Source organism: Acinonyx jubatus, chromosome A1 (assembly GCF_027475565.1).
Source record: "Acinonyx jubatus isolate Ajub_Pintada_27869175 chromosome A1, VMU_Ajub_asm_v1.0, whole genome shotgun sequence".
Classification (NCBI taxonomy): Eukaryota; Metazoa; Chordata; class Mammalia; order Carnivora; family Felidae; genus Acinonyx; species Acinonyx jubatus.
The window spans coordinates 116,243,370-116,265,850 of NC_069380.1; the positions used below are offsets into that span (position 1 = coordinate 116,243,370).

The 22,481-nt window shown below is 49.6% G+C and overlaps 1 long non-coding RNA gene across 1 annotated transcript in view; it reads left to right on the plus strand.

Annotated features, from left to right (window-relative positions):
• LOC113594725 (uncharacterized) overlaps positions 1-21,990 on the plus strand; it is a 117,050-nt gene extending 95,060 nt beyond the window's left edge. Inside the window, exons 6-8 of the long non-coding RNA XR_008298414.1 lie at positions 4,458-4,500; positions 4,793-4,849; positions 20,238-21,990. This is a non-coding gene — a long non-coding RNA (uncharacterized LOC113594725). The remainder of the gene's footprint in view (positions 1-4,457; positions 4,501-4,792; positions 4,850-20,237) is intronic.
• Positions 21,991-22,481: the final 491 nt, after the last annotated feature.

The following is a 22,481-nucleotide window of genomic DNA, read 5'->3' on the forward strand; positions in this document are numbered from 1 at the left end:
ACAGAGCTGCTTTGTGGTCTCAGTGGCAGAAGATTGGAAATGGTGACCTGGGGTCTAGGAGTGACTGCTGTCCATCCTAGATAGCTATCACTTAAGGAGAACCTGCTTCTAGGCAGTTCACATCCCCTATTGCACCTCATCGATCCCTGGCTGAGGTTAAGTACTGCTATTAATTCCGTTTACTGATAACAGACCCCTGGCTTAGTCTTTCGCCTAAACTCCTGGAGCTGGGAAGCAGAGGAGCTGGGATTTGAACCCAGGTTTGCATGATTCCAAAGGTTCTTTATGCCCGGAGTGTGATAGCACCTCCCTACGTCATGCTGATTTACTGAACACCTGGTAAGGGCCAGGTTCTGAGCTAAGCACCCTACATGCTTTTGCCCACTTAACTTTCCCAATAGCCCTCTGAGATAGTGTGTTATTATTATTATCTTATGGGGAAGGAAACTGCCACTCAGAAAGAATGAGGATCTGTTACTCAGCTTGGCTTTTTCACTGTTAGATCCAGGGTCCTGGGGAAATACCCTTCCACACTTAATCTTTCATGATTGTGCTTCACCTCCAAGGTCCCCTCTGCCTCACTACCCACCCGTGTCTCTACTCTTCCTTCTATTTAGGGGTCTCCTTACCCAGGCTGTGTCTTCATCCTGGCCCCGCTGACCCTGAGCCGAGAGTGTTGAGGTGTGCCCCCCACCTCCACCTCCGAACAACCTACTGCCCCTCCCACCGCCTCTAGGTCTGCTGGGAATTGGCCCCTAATTGCATCTCAGGCTGGGAGGCTATTAGCCTGTGATTGCTTCCCCAGAGCCTGCCTTGCCCCCTAGGTACACACTTTCAGCTTCCCTTGGGGTTTAAGATGACGTAAATCACCAGTGCGAGGTCCTGGCCAGCTTAGCTCCTCAAAATCCCTGTCACCCAGCCATCCTGAGTAGGCCCCTTCCCAGGGAGCTAGGTCCCTTCACTGTGGGGCAGCAGGAAGGGGTTCCCCACAAGTCAAGCGTGCACACACACCCACCCTGTAAGTGCTGCTGCTGGGAGATCCTCCTACTGATCCTCTGCACACTGCTGCTCCCCTCCCTCCCTGTAGCACACTGTAGGAGGCCAAGTGCTCAGCAGTTAGGATGCCTGAGCTCTTTTCCTGGCTCACACACTCCCTCTCTGTGACCTTGGGCAAGTTCTTTCCACTGTCTGGGTCTCAAAAATTGGAGGTTCATCTTGGTGATCTCTAACTAGCTTAACTGACTTCTAGCCTGAAAGATAATACCATTTTGATAACTCTTGGAGTTTTCCTTCCACTATTATCTAATGAATGGTAGGCATAGTGCCAGGCATTGAGGATTCTAGAAAGGCAAATTCTTGCCCTCACAAAGTTCTCAGCCTTGAGAGGGATAGGGCCAGATAGTTCTACGACATAGAGTGATTAGAGCTGGGAGAGGGCTGGGGAAACCACAGGCTATGGAGGGAATGGGAGAGGCCAGGGTTGCCCTGAAGTACCCAAAGGCAGAATCATTTCTAGCTTGGAGAGGCAGTCTGAGAAAAACTGGCTTCAGGGTTTCTGAGACCTAAAGAATGAGGAAGGAGGGTAAGATGTGGGGCTAGATCAGCAGAGGGAACAACGGTGGGAACAAACATGGAGGCTTTGCGGGGAGACGTGTCAATGTAGAGACCAGAAGTGTGGACAGAGGTCCTATCAGTTATGTTTGAGAGTTTGGACTTTACTCTGAGGACGTTGAGGAGCTGTAGAAAGATTTGAGGAAAGAGGATGATGTGGCTGCCATATGGAGGAAAGATTGAGGGCCAGGGGGGAGGGCAGGAGACCTTCCAGAAGACTCGTAACCATGTGTCTTACCTCTCCTCCAAGTGGGAACAACCTCTCCTGTCCCCAGCAGCAAGGGAGGCAAGACTTTCCTCCTTCCTCAACTTTTCCCCCCACACTCTCCATCTCCCTCAGGGGGAAGGTCGGAGGTTGGGGAGGCACCCAGAGCCACATGCCCTAGGAAGGAACGAGAAGGGAAGGTGTCTGGTGGTTTGATGACCAGCTGAAGCCCCCGGAGGGAGAGCTCCCTGTCACTTTCAGAGCAGCAACACTCCTGCTCTCTCTCCTAGGGTTAATCTCTGCCTGTGCCAGGGACACTAGAGCTGGGAGTATCTTTTCTTCCCCCTCCAGTCCCTCTTTTCCCTCCCCCTCCTGTGCCACCTCCTCTTCTGGACTCTCAAGGTCTCTGCCTCTGGTTCCCCAGGGCTCCTCCTGGAGCCTGAAACAGTGTGCGTGTGCGTGTGTGTGTGCGCGCGCACAGACTAGAGGATGTGGTGTGTATTTGTGAAGCACAAGAGAGGTGCCATTAGCCCTGCCATGGGGCCACCATCCGGAAGTAAGCCTAAGGGCCGCTCAGGTCTCGAAAGGGATTTCAGGAGGATTCAGAGATTAGAGAATTAAACTTCCAGCTGCAGCCTCTGTTGAACCTGGAATCCTTGTGGCCCCATAAGGGTCCTGTGTAAAGTTGGGTAAAGCACGGAGCTGGGCCAGGCCAGGGTGACATGGGACTCTTGGGCTACTGCTCTGAGTCCTGTCTCCAGAAACCCAAGGCTCCCTCAGGCAGCTTCCTAGATAGGGATGTGGACCACTTAAATCCCCCACCCAGGCCCAGACATGCAGGGTGCCATCTTCCCTTGGTCTATGTGCCTCTCCCAGCACCCCCCTCCTCCACAGGCAGGGTATTCAAGCCCACCCATCATCTCCAACACCCTGTCAGAGCCTGCCATGCCTGGGACTGCCTCTGTAATGCACATTTCCACTTTTCTCCATCTCCACAGCCTTCACCAGCCCAGACCCCATCCATATTCTCACTCATCTCCCCGTGTCCACCCTTGCCCTGCACCTATCTGATCCCCACAGTGCAGCCAGATACATGTTTCTCTAAGAAAACTCAGGTCACTGGGGTGCCTGGATGGCTCAGTCAGTGAAGCGTCTGACCCTTGATTTTGGCTCAGGTCATGAACTCAAGGTTTGTGAGTTCAAGCACCTCCTCAGGCTCTGCACTGACAGTGTGGGGCCTGCTTGGGATTCTTCATCGGGATCTCTCTCTTTCTCCCTCTCTCTCCCTTTCTCTCAAAAATAAATAAACCAACATGTAAAACAAAAGAAAAGAGGGGCGCCTGGGTGGCTCAGTCGGTTGAGCGTCCGGCTTCGGCTCAGGTCATGATCTCACAGTCCGTGAGTTTGAGCCCCGCGTCAGGCTCTGTGCTGACAGCTCAGAGCCTGGAGCCTGTTTCAGATTCTGTGTCTCCCTCTCTCTCTGACCCTCCCCCATTCATGCTGTCTCTCCCTGTCTCAAAAATAAATAAACATTAAAAATAAATAAAAATAAAAAAAAAAGAAAAGAAAACTCCGGTCACTACTCTCCTCAGTGCCTTTAGTGAATCCATGTTACCCATAGGATAAAAGCCAAACACTTTGTCATGGCTCACAAGGCAGGGTTTACCACACTGGCCTCTGCTCTTGACTGTCCCTCAGCACCACCACAGAAGGGGAGCTCAGCTGGGAACTCTCACCTCCAGGCCTTTGCGCCTACAGTTTCCACCATCAGTCCCTCCCACTCACCATCTCCAGGCAAATCCATCCTCATTCCTCAGCTCTCAACGTGGGTCAGGTCCTGCCAGAGCCTCTGATCGCCACACAGTCACCCCCTTTGGGTTCCCATAGGCCCTGTAACTTTGCCTGTCACAATTCTGACCACACTGTACTGGAAGGGCCTGTTAATGTATTCATCACCCACACTTTGCTGTATCAATCAATAAGCACTCCTCGTATTCCAAATGGATGAAGGAAGGAGCAAGGTGAGAGAAAGAATGGAGGGTACCACAATGCAGGGTTCAAGTGCAAAGACACTATAACCACTACTATGCTTATAATAATAGTTACAGCTGTTATTTACCATGTGCCCACTCCATTCCAGGCACTGTGCTAATAAACATTATCTTCTGGGGTGCCTGGTTGGCTCAGTTGTTAAGTGTCCGACTTTGGCTCAGGTCATGATGTCACAGTTCTTGAGTTTGAGCCCCACATTGGGCTCTGTGCTGACAGCTCAGAGCCTGGAGCCTGCTTCGGATTCTGTGTCTCCCCCTCCTTGCTCCTCCCCTGCTCCTACTCTGTCCCTGTCTCTCTCTCTCAAAAATAAATAAACATTAAAAATTTTTTTGTTTTAGGGGCGCCTGGGTGGCGCAGTCGGTTAAGCGTCCGACTTCAGCCAGGTCATGATCTCGCAGTCCGTGGGTTCGAGCCCTGCATCGGGCTCTGGGCTGATGGCTCAGAGCCTGGAGCCTGCTTCCGATTCTGTGTCTCCCCCTCCTTGCTCCTCTCCTGCTCCTACTCTGTCCCTGTCTCTCTCTCTCAAAAATAAATAAACATTAAAAATTTTTTTGTTTTAAATAAACATTATCTTCTTTCATTTCCCCAGTGTCCTGGAGAGGAGACTTACTGCTATCATCCCCATTTTACAGGTAAGGACACTGAAGCCCAAAAATATTAAGTTACCCAAGATCATACAGCCAAGAGGTGGTACAGGCTAAATCTTCCTGAGTGCTTAAGTAGGGAGTCACTCGGCAGTCCCCAAGAAGAGATCACTGGAGCCATCTTCCTAACCCCACACCAGGAAAAGCTTCCCTGGCCATGTAGTAAAGAGTTTTTGAGTCCCTAGAGGGAAGGTGTGTCAGCCCACCTTGGAATGCTCTAGGGGGCATAAGAGAAGCCAGCCCCTTATGACACCACTTTTCCCACTCGTATCTCTTTCAGAAGCTGGAGAAATCCGGGAAGTCTGGAGCACACATCCCCTCACCATCAGGGCAGAAGGTAAGGTGCTGAATTTAATAGCAAAGTAAATTTGGCTTGAGAGGAAATGAAATTTCTTGGTCAAGGTGAGTGTGTCTGGGAGAGCCAAGAATGGGATGGAGTGGGGAGGAAGGGGGCAATTGGGGGGGGCTGCAAAATGGGGGAGTGCAGATCTAGAATTATTAGAATGTTGATTATGTCCTCTTGATTGTTAATGAAATCCTTCACCTTGAATTTCTAGACCAGGGGGAAAGCTCCCAGAGCTCATTTTCCTGCTGATGAGAGCAAGAGAGAGGGCAGGAGGGGGCAGAAGACTCTCAGCTTAGGCAGAAATTAAATTCCACCTAAACAAATGGGACTGAACAAGCCTGGCCACTGCCATTTGGAGGCAGAGCCTTGGGCTCGCCCAAGGTCCCCGGTGGAAATGGAAGGAAACTTCTGGGTCGGGAGTGGCCCAGGGCCCCACTCAGGCAGCAGACTGCAGCTCCCAGAGTAACAACAGCTAACATTATTGAGCACCTTTAATGCAGCCCAAGCCAAGGAATGTGCATGTATTGTCCCATCAAATTCTCCTAACAGCCCTTGGTGGTAGGTACTATGATTGTACCCATTTTGTAGATGAGGACACTGAGACACAGAAAGGACAGAAGCTTGTCCAAGGTCCTGTAGATTGTAAACAGAGGCACCAGCCACCAGCCCAAGCAGTATGGCACCAATGCCTGTCTGAGATCTGCAGGATGTCCAGCTGTACCACTTCCTTCACCACCTTCCAGAGCCTCAGCTGCCCCATCTATAATATGGGGCCAATAACAGTTGTCACCATGTAGCGCTGTTGTTAGGAGTCAGCAAAGTATAAAAAATTAAGAACAACTCATCCCAGACATAGTATTCCCTTTGGAGCCTTGCTCCTTGTTCCAGACATGGGGAGGTGTCCTTTCCAGCAAACTGAGCACTTGTGATGTATAGGCACTGTTCTAGGCACGGGGGATGCTAACAGTGAACAAAATGGACAAGTCCCCACCCTGTGGAGCTGGGGACTTCAGAGAGGACAGGCAGACCACAAACAAAATAAGCACATGATAACCTATGGTAGAAATGGGAAATGCAAGGGTACCTGGGTGGCTCAGTCAGTTGAGCGTCCAACTCTTGATTTCAGCTCAGGTCATGACACCAGGGTTGTGAGATTGAGCCCCGCATCAGTCTCCATGCTGAGTGTGGAGCCTGCTTCAGATTCTCTCTCTCTGTCCTTCTGCCCCTCCCACAATGCATACCTCCCCCGCCCCCCCCCCCGCCCCCACCGTCAAAAAAAAAAAAAAATGGGAAATGCAATAAGACACAAGCAAGCAGCCAAGGGGGAGAGGGAGAGCTGGTGAGAAGACTGCAATGCAAATAGGATGGTCAGAGAAGGCCTCACAGAGAAAGTGACTTGGAGCAAAGACTCAAGGGAAGTGAAGCACGTATGAGAGGAAGAGCATATGGAGAGGGAACAGCAGGCACAGAGTACAGAGGCTCTGAGGTGGAACCATAGCTGGCAAGTTACAGGAAGAGCAAGCAGGCCAGAGTAAGTGCATTAGCAAAGGTAGAGCAGTAGGAATTAGAGTCACAAAGTAGTGGAAGATTGTGTAGGGCCTTGTGGGCCTTTGTAAGAACTAGCTTTTATCTGAGTGAGACAAGAATCCACCAGAGGGTTTTAGGCATGACGTGATTTATGTTTTAAAGGTATCACTCTGACTGTGGTGTTGAGAATAGACTGTAGGGGGTCGAGGACAAAAGCAGAGACGAGAGGTAGGAGGCTCTTGCAGTAATCCAGGTGAGAGCAGCTGGTGGCTTAGTTCAGGGAGGTGGCAGTGGAAGTGGTGGGAAGAGGTCTGATTCTGGATTCTGATTCTGTTGCAGAGAGAGGTAAGCCAGCAGGAAGAGCCGATGGGACCACATGTGGGGGATGTGAGAAAGATGGGAATCACAGATGACTCTGGGGTTTTGCCTTCTCCATCTCTCAGTTCCCTGAAGACGATCCCTCCCTTTAACATCCAACTCGATCCTTCCTGACCTCCTCCTGAGTCCCCTGAAACACCCTCAGCTCGTGGAGCTTTATTCACCATCCACTTCTTGCCACCCTTGTCTCCCTGCACTGCTTGGAAATTTGCCTTACAGAGCCCCAGGTTGAGGGCATAGAAGTTGACCCAGAGTATACATCTGCCTCATGCCTTCTAGGGCCCCCAAGTCCTTCCTCAGCTCAAGGGGTCCCATTGTGTCTGCTGTCCACCTGAGCAGCCCCTGAGGTCCCTGGCTCCCCCCAACTTTGGTGTTCCTTCTCTTGCTCCCTCGAACTGGCCCTGCTCCCTACCACACAGCTCTGTTCTTCCTAGTCACCCAGCTGCCTCCCATGCTTCCCCTAGATCTCAGGTGGGCACCCCACCACCACCCAGGAAGCTTGCCACTCTGGAGGAAGCCCCTTATTCTAGCCCTGATCTCTACCACAGGGGCAAGTTCATCTTGTGTGATTATTTGATGAAAGTCTGTCACCTCACCTGACTGTAACCTCCACAAGGGCAGGGGCCCACCTGTGTCCCCAGAAGCAGGCAATTCACTAAAAGAGACATTCAGTGGATTTGACATGGAGCCTTAGGCTTTTGGTAAATTAACTTTCATTGACCAAAATCTTCCAGCTGCTAGGTAAATGCCTGGCACATAGCAGGTGCTCAAGACATATTTATTAAGGGATGAATCAGTCAATGAGTCAGAGTTCGCCTGGAAGACTGTGGAATGTGACAAATTTTCTGAGCCTCAGTTTCCCCATATGTAATCACAGGAATGAGAACACCTACTTCGGGAGTTGTGAGGATTAAAAAACAGGAGACATGAGCAGTGCCTCACACTAGTAGCTGCTCAATAATTGTCCCTCCGATGCATGTTCAGACAATTACCACCTTACAACTCCCCCATGCTTCCTCTCCCCTCCCCCCATCCTGTCCAGGTCCTCTCTTCCCCAGCCTCCTCCCCTCCCTAGGACTCTCAGGGGTGGAAGCACCACAGCCTCCAAACACTCCCCTTCTCCCCCAAGCTCCCCAAATTTGCCACTGGTTACATATTGATCCTGTTTAACTTTCCCAATGGATGATAAACACGAAATTAAAATGACTTCCTGGAATATTAATGTAGTAAATGGCCCTATTAAAAGAAAGAAAATACAGCTGAGAAAATTCGCTTTGATGTAGCGTTTCTGCAGGAGGCTCATTTATCTGCAGCTCAGACTCTCAAAATGAGATTCTGAAGGTTTCTCTGATGTCTCTTATTTTTCCCTCACCCAGAATTTAAACAGAAAATAGAATCACAAGCTGGTGTCATAAAAACGTGGGCCTTTTCCCTTCTCAACTAAAAAGCAAATGAAAACAGGGCCAGGTAGATGTCAGTCTCTGCAAACACTGGTCTGAGGATGACACCTGCCTTTCCAGATTTCTCCCGCATCTTGCCCACAAGAGGCCAGTCCAGGCTGCCAGGCTAACTTCTGAGGGTCATTGGGGTACTCAGAGGTCTGCACGCTGCTGCTGCTGCTACTGCTGAAATCAGGAAAGGGGATTGAGAACCGCAGGAGGCTGTGTCCCAGTGTGGGCAGATACTCACATTTTGGTGGACTTGAAATCTTGGCTCTGTCACTTAGTAGCTATTTGTTCTTGGACACCTTTCTGAGTCTCTGTTTCCTCATCTAACAGATGTACTAACAGTCTAGTACCTAACTCACGGGAAGTTGTAAAGGTTGACTGAGATAATGTATTTGGCATGTGGTAAGTTGCTCAGGGTTGCGCTTGTCTGTTACTGTTATTTTTTTTCTTTTTTTTTTTTAATGTTTGTTTATTTTTGAGAGAGAGAGAGTGCAGGGGAGGGCCAGAGAGAGGGAGACAGAGGATCTGAGTCAGCACAGAGCCCAATGTGGGGATCGAATAACTCATGAGCCGTGAGATCATTACCCGAGTCGAAGTTGGGAGCTTAACCGATTGAGCCACCCAGGCGCCCCTGTCTATTACTATTATTAAAAATAATAATTTGTGTTATTTTTGCAACCAGTCATTCAGGCCCAGGCTGAGATGCCACCTCCTCTAAGAAGTTCTTCCTCAGCTGGATCATGTGTTTCCTTTGAGTGGCCACAGCTCTGAGCTCCCCCCATCCCAGCACTGGTTACTCCCCTGTCTTTCCCAGCAGCCTGCTCCTCCATGAGGGCTTGCCTGGGTCTTGCTCATGATTATGTCCCAGGGGCATATGGTAGAACCTCAATGTTTTGGATTCAGAGCCAAGGTGCTGGTAGCTGATGTCCCTGGGCCAGCTGGTATGGTCTGCAGATTTGTCTCATGGGCACAGGGTCCTTCCATGCAGCCCTCAGAACTCAAAGCTCCCAGGTTGGAGATGGCTGTCCATCCATCTCCCCCAGATCTGGACTCCCTTGTCTACACCTTCCCTGGGTTTCATCTGGACTCTCAGGAGCCCCCTCCCTCCTCCCTGGCCTCAGGTAGGTGGCAAACAGAGCAGCTCAAACCAAGGCTTCTAGGATTAACTCTTTCCTCCCTTCTCCCTTTTCCCATCGGTCCCCTCCTCCCCCCACCTGTCTCTTCTCCTCAGCAACTTGTGTTGAGAGCCTTCATCTCTTTTACTTGGATTTGGCCCTTTGGGCAGGTGGTGGAGGGGGCTGCATGCCCTCTGCCTGGGTTGAGCTTCCTGGGATGCCCTTGGATGAGCATAGGGTGGACACAAGACTTCCCTAATTGGCAAAAGCCATAGCTCTGCACCCCCCCCCCCCACACCCCGGCACCTGACTCTTTTGGTCCTTCCTGCTGCCAGACAGACTCAGGACCCCTATGCTGAAAACAAGAGAGTAGCCCCACCCTCCTAGGCAGCCAGAGCCCTGGCACAGTGCTTCTGAACCATTCCCATTCTAGACCCAGCGCACACACTCACACACATGTAGTTACACGACCAGCACTGATACTCAGTCACACAATCCCTGTTGTCCACAGCAACAGGAGTGAAGAAAGAAAAGGAACCCCTGTGGATGAGGGGAGGGGGGGTTGGGGGGGGGGCTGGGGTCTGTGAAAGATCAACTTGCCTGCTGGGGGCACTGTCTTCCCCAGACCCTTCCCCAGTGAGCCCAAGGCCCCCCAGCAGGAAAATGAGAGGATGGAGCAGAGGGGTTAATTTGGAGAAAAGCAGCAGCTGCTTGAAACAGTGAGGGCGGGCCCCAGGGCAAGAGCTGCTCCTGCTGAGATAATGATTGTGAGGGATGCTGGGGTGGGGGCCACCCGCACACCACCCCCCAAGCCAGCACACCCCCGAAAGCCCTCCTGTTCAGGCAAGTTATCTGTTTGGGCATGCACGCACACACGCATGTGCACACACACATACACACAGAAGCACCATAACCATCTGGGCCTAAGACACAGTCCCTTACACACAATTATACGAGCCCTGGCTCTCTGGGTTTGAGTATAAACCCATTCGGAGACACAAGCTGCAGGCAGCCTTGGCACTCAGCAGCCTGTAACACACACATGCACGCACACAAACACACCTACACTTCACCTTTCCAGTGTCCTTGTATCAGGTCTGACAGTATGCCAGGTGAACCCAATCACTGTACGAGGACAGGGGATGCCTCCCTGTGAGAGTAAGCAGAGAGTTGGGGACCAGGGAGAGGAGGGGCTGGGCCCTCCTACCAGCACTCAAGGGACTGGCCAAGGCCAGGTCTCTAGATCTTCTTGGGTCTCCTTCCTCTTGGAGGCTAAACATTGTCTCATATCAAACACAAGAAAGCACAGCCAGATCCCATGTTACATATCATTTCTATATAACCATATGATCTGAACAGCTTTGCAGTTGGCACACTGTTATATTTCGTAGATGTATAATTAAGCATTTATTACATGTGATTTCTTTGTGTGGATTCTCTTCATATTTGAGGTCATTGATGTCATTGATACTTTTCAGCAGAACCCTCAAAAGCTTCTCGGGTCCTGGGTCTTGAGCCTCTGGTGTGTGATGGGAAACAGGGCCCTGGTGAAGGGACAGTGGGCATGGAGTGGGGGGACGCCCACCCCCTCTTGTGATAGCTAGCATAGATAGACCAGGGACTCGTGGGCAGGAGACCCCCTTAGTCCAGGGCCCAGCTTGATTATCACCGGTTCCTATCTGTTAGAGCCCGAGAGAGAGCTAGGTAAGGACTTTGGAGCTGGCAGCCTCCACACTGAGGCTCACACCCTGAGGCACCACACTTTACTAACCTGCAGACTCCAGCTGCAGACTGTGCCTGGACAGCTGTGTGCAGGCACCAAGACAAACACTTAGATATGGGTCCTAAGATATACTCTTTAGCAGATGTACCTCTCACCACTTGGACGCATACCCCAATGGATATATGTTACCCCAATTCCTAGGTACACATGTGCACAGAGACTCTGACTCAGGCAGATTCATTCCAGATCCCCCCCCCCCCAAACACAGAGACTTACTTGGAGTGGAACAGAAGTACTCCCTGAGCAAGGCCACCTGTGGACATGCCAGTCTGACCCTTGAGTCCATTCGGTGAAATACCCAGGCAAATAATTAGAGATTCCCACATTTGCCCATGCTTCCTCCCCCTTTTTCTCACAACCACCCATACATGCTCTCTGTCCTGTCATGGGGAGACAGAGCATCCCAGCCCCACAGAGCCCAAGGGGACTGATTAACAGGAAATTCTACGAATGCCAATTAGAGCAAACTTTACTGAACAAATTGTTTGCAGTTGTGCCCCGGAACCATCATGAATTTTAATCTTGCATTGATTTACACTGATGGGAGGTTTACAGATGCCAGGGCCTTGTGTGCCTCCTACTCCCTACCCCCCCACCCCCGCCCCTACCACCCCATCTGGGAGGAGTCATCAGGCCTTAGACTCAGGAGCCTTAGGGGCAGCCTCCAGCTTCTGCTGGTCCAGAGATACCAGCCTGGAACCAGTACCCCCACCCTTGCCTGGAGAGACCCAAGATGCCCAGAAAATGGGCAGGTATTTTGGAAATGCACAGGCTAAACATATGTGGTATGGATGAAGAGGACCCTAAATTTTTAAGGACCCCTATAATCTGGGAAGGGGCTGGGGTTTCTGGAGTTTCTGAGGCTGGGCACGAAAGCAAGGACATAGATATGGATATAGACACAGAAGTAGCAGAGACACAGAGATAGGCACAGATGTTGTAATAGTTCCAGTATTATCTCAACTAACATAACTTCCAATATGTATATAACTTCAGTCCAAATGACCTCTTCCTAAAGGAATTTCATTGTGTCCTACCCTGCCTTCCACTAAACCCTCCCAAGGTGTCCCATTGCTTAAAAAAAAAAAAAAAAATCCTTGGCTGAGATGCACCTCCCACACTTGCCCCTCGGTTACCCAGACACCCACAGCCCGCTTATAGGGGCCAGAGTTCCCTCCCAGCCTCAGGGCCTTTGCATATTCCATTCCTTTGTCTGGAGGAGTTTAAGTACTTAACTTCTATTCATCTTTCTGGTCTCAGTTTAAGTGTCACTTCCTCAAGGAAGCTTCTTTGACCCTCTGTCCAGATCAACTCTCCTTACCTCCCTGCCATTAAATGCTCTCATGGCCCTTTCATCATTAGAGTATAAACTCCATGCAGACAGGGACTATATCTGGTTTTGCTTACTACTGTATCTCCTGTACCTAGCACAGGGCCTGCCCTAGTCTATATTAATGAACTTTTGTCATAATAATGTTGTGCAATAAACCACTACAAAAATCAGGGTCATACAACAGTATTTTTTGCTGGCTGACTGGATTTTGGTTGATCTTGACTAGGCTCAGGTGGGCTTGGTTTTATATTGAGGGGCACCCTGGCTGGCACTTCTTGAACTCAGGGTTGTAAGTTCAAGCCCCATGTTGGGTGGAGAGATTACTTAAAATCTTAAAAAAACAAACAACTGTGGATTGAGTACAAACCCGTCTCATATTTCTCTAACCATTGTTGGACCAGCAACTACTTCAGGGATGTTCTTCTGCAAGAGGCAGAAACGCAAGAGAGCTTGGCTAGGCACACTAGCACCCTCTTGGCCAAAGCAAGACCACGGCAAGGGTATGGATATGATAGGGGGCCAGTTAAAACTACCACATCCTCAGTAAATATGGTGGTGTGGAACTGAGTGCTTGTTCTGTGACACGTACTTTACATGTATTAATTTATTTAATCCTTGAGTCAACCCTGTAAATCTGATTAACCCCATTAAAAAAGCCTCTAATTGAAAAAATAGAACCTGCACAAAGTAAACAATTCAAATAGTACCAGTTTTATTCAATGAAAAGTAACTGTTCTTGCTACTCCAATCCCTGGCCCTACTCCCCAGAGGTGAAACACACTTTCTGTTATTTTGTGGGCTTTCCAATATAGTCTACGCATATACAGGCACACACGTATATGAGTATCCCTTCCTAAAGATTTGCCTTGTTCTGCATCTTGGTTTCTTCTGTTCTGCACTTTAGTTTTCAATTAAATAATATATCTTGGAACTCCTTCAATGGTTGATTTGATCTACATTATTTTTTATTTATGTCCATTTTACAGATAAGGAAACTGAGGCTTAGGTGAATGAAGAAATTTGCACAAGGTATTACAGCATGACAGAGGCAGGGCTGGGATGGAAATTTAAGCCTGCCTGACTTCAGAGCCTGTGCTCATAGCTGCTCTGTTCTACTCATATGGCTGGGGGAACCCACAAAGTCCCCCACATGAGGAGGGTAAACCCAGAAGAATCTCTGGGCTCTAGCTGGGGGCATTCTCAGGGACCAGGGATGGCAGTGGGGGTCCTAATGGTGCTGGGCCTCCCCAGAGTCAGCCAGGGAACCTACTAGCACTGGGGCTGACGAGTTGGGCCCTGGGCCTCAGTATTCCCCTTAGACCACTCACCTTTCTTGGTACCCCAGCACTAGCCTCATCTTCCCCTTTGTTCCTCTGTACAGGAGGAAAATGCCTTAGGCGGGAAGATAGGGGGCCTGGGACCATTCTTTACTCTGCCTCTAACTTTGTGCCTTTGGGCAAGCTGCTTGCCCCTCTCTGTGAAAGTAGGCAGCCCTCCCACCTTCTTGCAGAGGGAAGCAGGGAGACCTTACTGAAACCCAGGTCAGGATGTGGCAGGCTGACTGGAGCCTGGGTGTGGTACAGACTCCCAGTCTTGGTCAGGGGCTCTGATCCTTGTTCCTGGGCTGGGTTCTTCCCATTACACCCACAGGGACACCTCAGAATCCAGTCTCTTTCTACGGAGCTAGTCTCTGGTATAATACATAACCTTGAGCAAACCTGCCACATTTCACTCCCCTGACACTTCTATGTAGATACTATCCCCGATGTATACCAAAAACAGGCTCAAAGAGGTTTAAGTGACTTACTCAGGAGCAGCAAGTAGAGAAGCAAAACACTTGACTTTTCCAAGCCTCAGTTTCTTCTTCTGTAAAGTGGGTGCAGTAATACCCATCTCTCACAGTTGTAGTGAGGATTAAACAAATGTAAGCCAACTAAATTGGCAGAACCTCAGACACAGTAGGTACTCAGAAGTGTGACTTTGCCCTCTTGAAGATGGAGACTGCACTAGAATAGTACATCAGAGGGCACCTGGGTGGCTCAGTTGCTGAAGCATCCAACTTCTGCTCAGGTCACAATCTCACAGGTCCTGAGTTTGAGCCCCATGTCGGGCTCTGTACTGACAACTCAGAGCCTGGAGCCTACCTCTGATTCTGTCTCTCTCTCTCTCTCTCTCTCTCTCTCTCTCTCTCTCTCTGCCCCTCCCCCACTCGCACTGTCTCTTTGTCTCTCAAAAATGAACAAACATTTTTTAAAAATTTAAAAGGAGGGGCGCCTGGGTGGCTTAGTTGGTTGAGCATCCGACTTCAGCTCAGATTGTGATCTTGTGGTTCACGAGTTCAAGCCCCACATCAGGCTTGACAGCTCAGAGTCTGGAGCCTGCTTTGGATTCTGTGTGTGTCTCTCTCTCTCTTCCCCTCCCCTACTCATACTCTGTCTCTATCAAAAATAAATAAAATATTTTTTAAAAATTTAAAAAGAAAAACAGTACGTTGGGTCACTTGGGCTGTTTTACAAAGGATGGGTGCTGGGTCCTGCCCTCAGGGACTCTGATTTAAGTAGTCTGAGATACACCTGGGGTACCAGGATTCTTAAAACTCCCCAGGTGAGAGAACCTTAAGGTCCACTATATTCTAGATTCTAAATGGGCAGAGGATGGACATTGAGGGAGGCCCTCTACCTTGGTAGCTCCTGAAATAGCCTGCCCACTGGTCTTGCTCCTTGCACTCTCGTCCCCCTCCCGAATCCATTCACTCAATCCTCCCAAATCCAATCACTCAGCTGCCAGAGCGGTCATTAAAAACTTCAATTAGATCACTTTCCTTCAGTAACTTCCCATTCATGGCCCAGTCTCTGCTGACTGTGTCAGTGGGTCTACTTAGAGCCCTCCCTCCCCAACCTGCCCCTGGCCAATTTCCACTCAGCCTTTGCATCTTATCTGAACCAGCATTCCCACTAAGAGGCTTCCCTGGCCAGCCATCAAGAGTTGGCCTCCTTAGTTTCGCTCTTCCAGATATTGTTAAATGCATGATGGAATGAAGAAGACACTTTTCACATCATTTCTTTATTTTGTGTGTTCATCTATTTAAAGTCTGTCTCCCTCACTGGACTCTAAATCCTGTGAGGACAGTCTATTTTTGTTCACTGCTATACTCCAGTGCCTTGCATAGGGTCTGGCCCAGAATTGGTGCTTAATAAGTATTTATTGGATGAATGGATGAATGGATGGATGGATGGATGGATGGATACTAGGTACCAGCTCCACAGTGTCTTAGAGGGCTGGGTGTTTTCATATTTCTTAATTATATAAAAAATATTTGTCGGAGGCGGGCAGTGCACCTGGGTGTCTCAATCAGTCAAGCATCCAACTCTTTATTTGTTGATTTATTTTGAGAGAGACAGAGAAAGTGAGCAGGGGAGGGGCAGAGAGAGAGCTCATGACCTGAGCCCAAACCAAGAGTCAGACGCTTAACCTACTGAGCCACCCAGGTGACCCAAGCATCCAACTCTTGATCTCAGTTCAGGTCATGATCTCACATTCATGAGATTGAGCCCCACATCAGGCTCTTAGCTGACAGCAGGGAGCCTACTTGGGATTCTCTCTCTCCCTCTCTCTTTGCCCCTTGTCCGCACTCTGTCTCTTGTCTCTCTCAAAATACATAAGTAAAAACTTAAAAAGTATTTGTGGGTATGTGCACATGTGTGTATAATAGCTTCCATCTAGTGAGGACCTACTATGTCTTATGTCAGCAGGAGGGTATGGAGAGAACTACAGAGCTTCCCCTCCTCTAATTCTCTTTCCCCTCTTAAGAGTTTCTCTGTTCTGTCTCTAGCTCATTGTCCTGAATTATACTGTCCCTTCTCTCCAATCTGCCTTTCACACTCTGGCCTATAACATTACTTCTACCTCCTTTGGGCTTCTCAGAGGGTACCTCCACACGGGTCAAAGCAGTGGGGGCCCCAGGCCTTCTCTAAAGACCCGGCTTACCAAACAGCCTTGTCAGAGCCCCAGTGGAGACTTAGGGAGAGGTTCTGTCCAGGGAGGTGGAGCGGGATGCAGCCAGCTGGCATCTCCAGGATCAGTGAGGCCTGTAGGGGAAGCTCAGGGCATTTGGGAGAGAGCAGCCAAGGGGATTGGGATGAAAGCCATGGTCTGGTGGGCCTGTGGTGGGGACAGGATGAAGACTAGGTGCCTCAAAGACCATCATGCTGGGTCTCCAGCCCCTGTGTCACCCTCTGCACCCAAATCCCCACCCTGCCAAATGCCCTTGAGGAAGGACAGGGCTTTAGCTGAAACTCAAGGCGGCAGGGGCGGGGGAGGTGGGGTTGCCTGGCTGGCTCAGTCGGTGGAACATGCGACTCTTGATTTTAGGGTTGTGAGTTTGATCCCCATATTGGGTGTAGAGATTACTTAAAAATAAAATCTTTAAAAAAAATAGAAACTCGAGGGAAGGGTAGCCTTAAAAAGGATTCTAAACCCAATTCCAATGCAGGAAGGCGATTTTCCCCACATCAATAATTATTGGACACAGCTGGGTGTCGTCGTACAAGTCAACTGAATTCTGACACTCTTGAGCTGGAGACAGCATCCCATTCCACAGATTAAGACTTCATTCCTATAAGACTGCCATCTTCCTCACCCTGCTTCAGATGCCAATCACAAGACTAGATTGGAGGTTCCATTGACCCCATCTCTGATTAATTTGCTAGAGAGGCTCACAGAACTCAGATGAACATTTTACTTGCTGGATTACTAGTTTTTTATAAAAGGATATCCAGTTGACCCTTGAACAATACAGGAGGTTAGGGGCACTGATCCCCTCATGCAATAGAAAATCCTCATATAACTTTTAACTCCCCAAAAAGTTTTTTTTAATGTTTATTTATTTTTGAGAGAGAGAGAGTGGGGGAGGGACAGAGAGAGGGGGGGACAGAGGATCTGAAGCAGGCTGCGAGCTGACACGCAGAGAGCCCCGATGTGTGATGTGATGTGCGATGTGATGGTGAGATGGAGACCTGAGCTGAAGTCAGACGCTTAACCAACTAAGCCACCCAGGCACCCCTGACTCCCCTGAAACTTAACTAATAGCTTACTGTTAATCAGAAGCTCTGCTGATAGCATAAACAATTAACACATATATTGCATGTTGTATATATTATGTAGTATTACATACTATATTCTTATAATAAAGTAAGCTAGAGAAAAGAAAACGTTAAGAAAATCATAAGGAAAATACATTTACAGTACTATACTGTATTTATCAAAAAAAAAATACACGTAGAAGTGGACCCCCCACAGTTCAAAACCGTGTTGTTGGAGGGTCACCAGTAACTCAGAAACAGACAGACAGAGGAGAGGCTCCAGGTAAGGCTGCGGGTTAGGGGGAGGGGGAAGCTTCCAGGCCACTCTTCTAGCACCTCCACTGTGTACACCGACTAGGAAGTTCTCTGAACCCTGTCCTTTTGTGTTTTGCGGAGGCTTTATCACATGAAATCATTCTTCAATCCCTCCCTGCTCCCCAGAGCTGTGGGTGGTTGGCGGTGGGGGAAGACCGAAAATTCCGATCCTCCTATCACTGGATTGGTTCCCCTGGCAACCAACCCCCGAGTTTAGGTGACCGACCGGACTTCCCAAAAGTCACTTCATTAACATAAGAAACAACACCTTTGTGGCATTCACCACTTAGGACATTCCAAGGGTTAGGGGCTCCTGGCTGGCTCAGTCAGTAGAACATGTGATTCTTGATCTTAGGGTTGTGAGTTTGAGTCTCAGGTTGGGTGTAGAGATTACTTAAAAATTTAAAAATCTTAAAAAAAAAAAAAAGCAGTTCTAAGGGTTTTAGGAGCTCTGTGCCAGAAATGGACGAAGAGCAAATGTGTTACTATAAATCACCACATCATACCGTATCATTAGCATCATCGCCCCCTCCTCCTCTTCTTCACCATCTTCATGGCTGAGCATCCCACGCATGTTACATACATCCTCTCAAGTCATCCTCAAGCATCCATAGAAGACAGGCCCTACCATTATCCTTGAACAGACAAGGAACTAGGCTCAGAGTGCTTATATCATATGCCCAAGGTCACTGCACTGTCTGATCTCAGAGCTCAGCTCTTAAGCGCAGCACTATACTTGGTCTCCAAAAGGCTACAGCCCAGAACCATCACAAATCCCTAATCCCAAAGGACAGCCTCAAACAGGGTGGGGTCTGCATGCCTTCTTCTCAAGAAAATAATGGTAATACAGTTGAGCCCTCCATCATTTTGATAGTAGCTTTCCTTTCACACTTAGTAAAGGTGCTGCAATTACTGTGGCCACCTCTGGCAAGAGGAAATTTAAAGAAAGACAGAATCATAGGATGTCAGGCTGGGAGAGACCTAATGCTACACCTCTCAGCTTGCAGGTTAAAAAAAAAAAAAGGTCCACAGAGGCTTCCCACAGCCACCTAAAGGCAGCCACCTAAATTTGCAATTCGGGTCCTCTTGATATTTCTGCCCATGTTCTCATGCCTGAGCTGGGTCCTTTGCAACCGGCCTAGTTGCTGCTTTACTAGATTTCCATTTTGAATTTCAGCTCTCTTACCCGCAAGCCCCTGGGAGCCTCCTGCTTCCTCTCATTTCTTGTGTCTTTAAAGAAAATTCTCCTTGCCTGGGCTCCCTCCCATTGGATTTTGTCCTTTGGAGCTGGGCCTGTCTCCCTCCCTCCCTCCCTCTCCTCCTTCCTCTCTCCCTCTTCCCACCCAGACATCTTCCTCTTCCTTATTCAGAAGGGGGAACAAGACCTTCAGAGGCCTCCAGCCCAACAGTAGCCACCTGCCCGTCCCCCACCCAGTCTTCAGAGCGAGGGGTGTGGGGGTTCTCTGGCTGCACTGCGGTGCCTCTAGCTACAGCTTCTCCCCCTCTCTCAGAGTTGCTGGAAGATTATTAGATAATTTTCAAATTTGTAAAGCGCCTTAAGCTCCTCGGAGGAAAGGTGGTATATGAGTGTAATAACAATAACAATCCTATCTGTCAGAGCCATTGAGAAAATGAATCTTGTTATCCTAGGGAACCAGCGGTAGGAACCTCAGCAAGAAACATGAAAATAAAACGTGGAGTGCAGTCTCCTGACCAATCAGAGGAGAAGAAAGTGCCACCGCAGGCCAGGGTGGCATTTGAGACCCCCCCTTCCCCCAGCTCGGTGCTGGTGGAAAGGGGCTCTCAGAAAGTTACCCAAATTGCCTCTGATGCTTCACCAATTAAAATGACTTTAGGACAAGTTGAAATCAACTTAGGGAGCAAAGCATTCTGATTTCTGAAACCCTCCAAAGGCAGCGGGGAAGGCAAATGTCTGAGCAGGTTGTCACTCACTCAGGAGTAATGATGGGAAAATCCATCACAGTAACGTGATTGAGTTTGGTGAATTAGTAAGGATGTTTACACTGTGCGCTGGAAGCCCGAGTGGGGCCGGCTGGGCAGCTGGGGTTTTTGACATGTGTGGCAGCTTCACTCCTAATGAGGTTCTCGACTCACCGCTCACCCTGGCTGGACTCACTGTCGCTGACTTCAAGTTGGTCTGTCTCACTGTTGAGGCAAGTGGCTGAAGGCAGGGATGGGCTCTGGAGTCAGACAGGATGGCCTTTAAGTACTGGCTTTATTATCACCAGCCCTGTGACCTCAGGCAGAGCCCTCCACTTCTCCAAGCCTCAGCTTTCCCATCTGTGAAATCTGTGAGATCATAGCACCTAATTCATAATGCTACTGAAAGGGGAGAAATGAAATGAGCTATCTATTAACTTTTTTGTCCACCTCCCAAGCTCAGCCTGGTCAGAGAGAAAGGAAAGTTGCTTTGATGTCCTCTCACCTAGACTATTCATTCCCTTGAGAAGCAAGAGGAGTCAAGGAAGATAGAGTCATGTGGGAGGACATAACGTGCTCTTCAAGTCCTGATGCTGCATCCCCACTGCTGTGTGATCTCAAACAAGTCACTTAACCTCTCTGAGCCGTGGTTTCCTCATCTGTAAAATGGAGCTAATAATACCACCTCTGTTACTGAACAGAATTTCTAAAAGTCCCAAGCAGATGTTGTCAGTATGCAAGGGAAGACAAAATATGGGGAGGGAGGGTGAGAACAGGTTGCCCTACCTGGTCACCATGGCTGCCTGATGGAGGAAGGAGATTCAGAGGATAACAGAGATTGGATACGGAGATTGTGAAACCCAGGATGGGAAGCAAAAGGGCCCAACTTAGGGAGCCTTGCTGGGAAGGGCCCCTGGAATTCATGGACCACGCTTGCTGAGAACCCACTGGAAGAAATGACACAGTACTGCAGTATGAAGGACTCAGGTCAGACTGTAGACAGACTTCCAGCCAGTCAGGCAACAACAAGGGCACTCCCTCCTGGGGTCTTTGGCTATGCCTGAGCAAAATCTCCCCAGTGGAGAGGCTAAGCCTGACTGCAGGAAGCAATGCAGAAGGATGGACAGGGCAACCCCGAAGATGCTTCTGCAGGGCCAGAGAAGGAGGCCACAGTAGTCTGGCAGATCCTCCCCGGGGTTCTCTTTCAAGCCTTGTCCTCTGGAGGCCTTTCAGAACCTATCCTGACCTTGAAGGGAAGTCACTGGGCCTGTTCTGGAGCAGGGGCCATGTCCTCACAGACATGCCCAGGTCAGCGTCAGGCCACAACTCTATTATTTAAGGATTCCATAAAAGAGCAAACCTCCGGGCCTGGAAGAATGGCCGGGATCCTGACTCTTCCTGCACAGGAAATGCAGCGGCTGTGCCGGAGCCCTGGCTTGACCTGCTGAGGACTCAGAGCCCCTACAGATTCCCAGCCTGAAGGGGCTCCACTGTGGCTGAGATGATGACATCTGGGCCAGACTGGGCTCCTCCCTTCCAGACTGAGCTGAGACCTACCACCAGACCAACTGCTTGTGGACTCTGCAGTGATTTTATTGTGATTTCCTAGTTGTCGCAGTTAGTAGCATTAGTTTGTTAATTACTGTATATTTTGAAAGTAAGAGAAAAGGGAATTCCCACCGGAGATTTGTTCTTGGCCGAAACAATGTGATGTGAGGGAAGGGAGAGTTTGCGCAGGGCGGGAAGGGGGGGTAGTAATGAGCTTGCTCTGCTGGTTTCTGCTCCTCTAGACAGGGCCTGGGGCCAGAGATGGGGCTGCATGGAGAGGCAGGGGCCCTGGCAGAGCCAAGCCCCTCCCTCCTCTGCAGCACCACTTCTCAGTCCCCAAACCTCTGCGGCAGCCCCCTGCCACCCCCCCCCCAACCCCTGCACTATTATCAGAGTGAGGCATCAGGCCTAAGGGGTTTGGAGCTGCAGGAAGGGCCCTGAGGCTAAAGGAACCAGACCTGAGTGAAATAAGACCCTGAGGAAACCGGCCTGTGACAGGGGGCAGTTGATTGAATAGGATGGAGTTTTTCATTAGGAAATGAAGCTGGAATTTGGGGAGAGGCTCTTGCATTTAAATTCAGCAAGAGACGGGGCGCCTGGGTGGCTCAGTCGGTTGAGCTTCCGACTTCGGCTCAGGTCACGATCTCGCGGTCCGTGAGTTCGAGCCCCGCGTCAGGCTCTGGGCTGATGGCTCAGGAGCCCTGGGTCAGGCTCTGGGCTGATGGCTCGGAGCCTGGAGCCTGCTTCCGATTCTGTGTCTCCCTCTCTCTCTGCCCCTCCCCCGTTCATGCTCTGTCTCTCTCTGTCCCAAAAATAAATAAACGTTGAAAATAAATAAATAAATAAATAAATAAATAATAAATAAAATAAAAATAAATAAATGTTAAAAAAAAAAAGAAAAAAAAAAGAAAAAAAATTCAGCAAGAGACTACATCCCTAGAGGGAGAATGGGGGAGTAGCAACTGAGGTTGTGCACAGAGACCTGGCTGGGGAGCCCACAGGGCTTGATTCTCAGCCCTCACTCTGCTGGCCACATGGGAGCGTGGCAGGCCCTGGCCGCCCAGAGGAAAGGTGCCTTTTGATAATCTGTCCAGCAGGAGGGGTTCACTGTGTGCTGTGGGGCCCTGTGTGTTCAAGCTCCCCTCATACCCCAG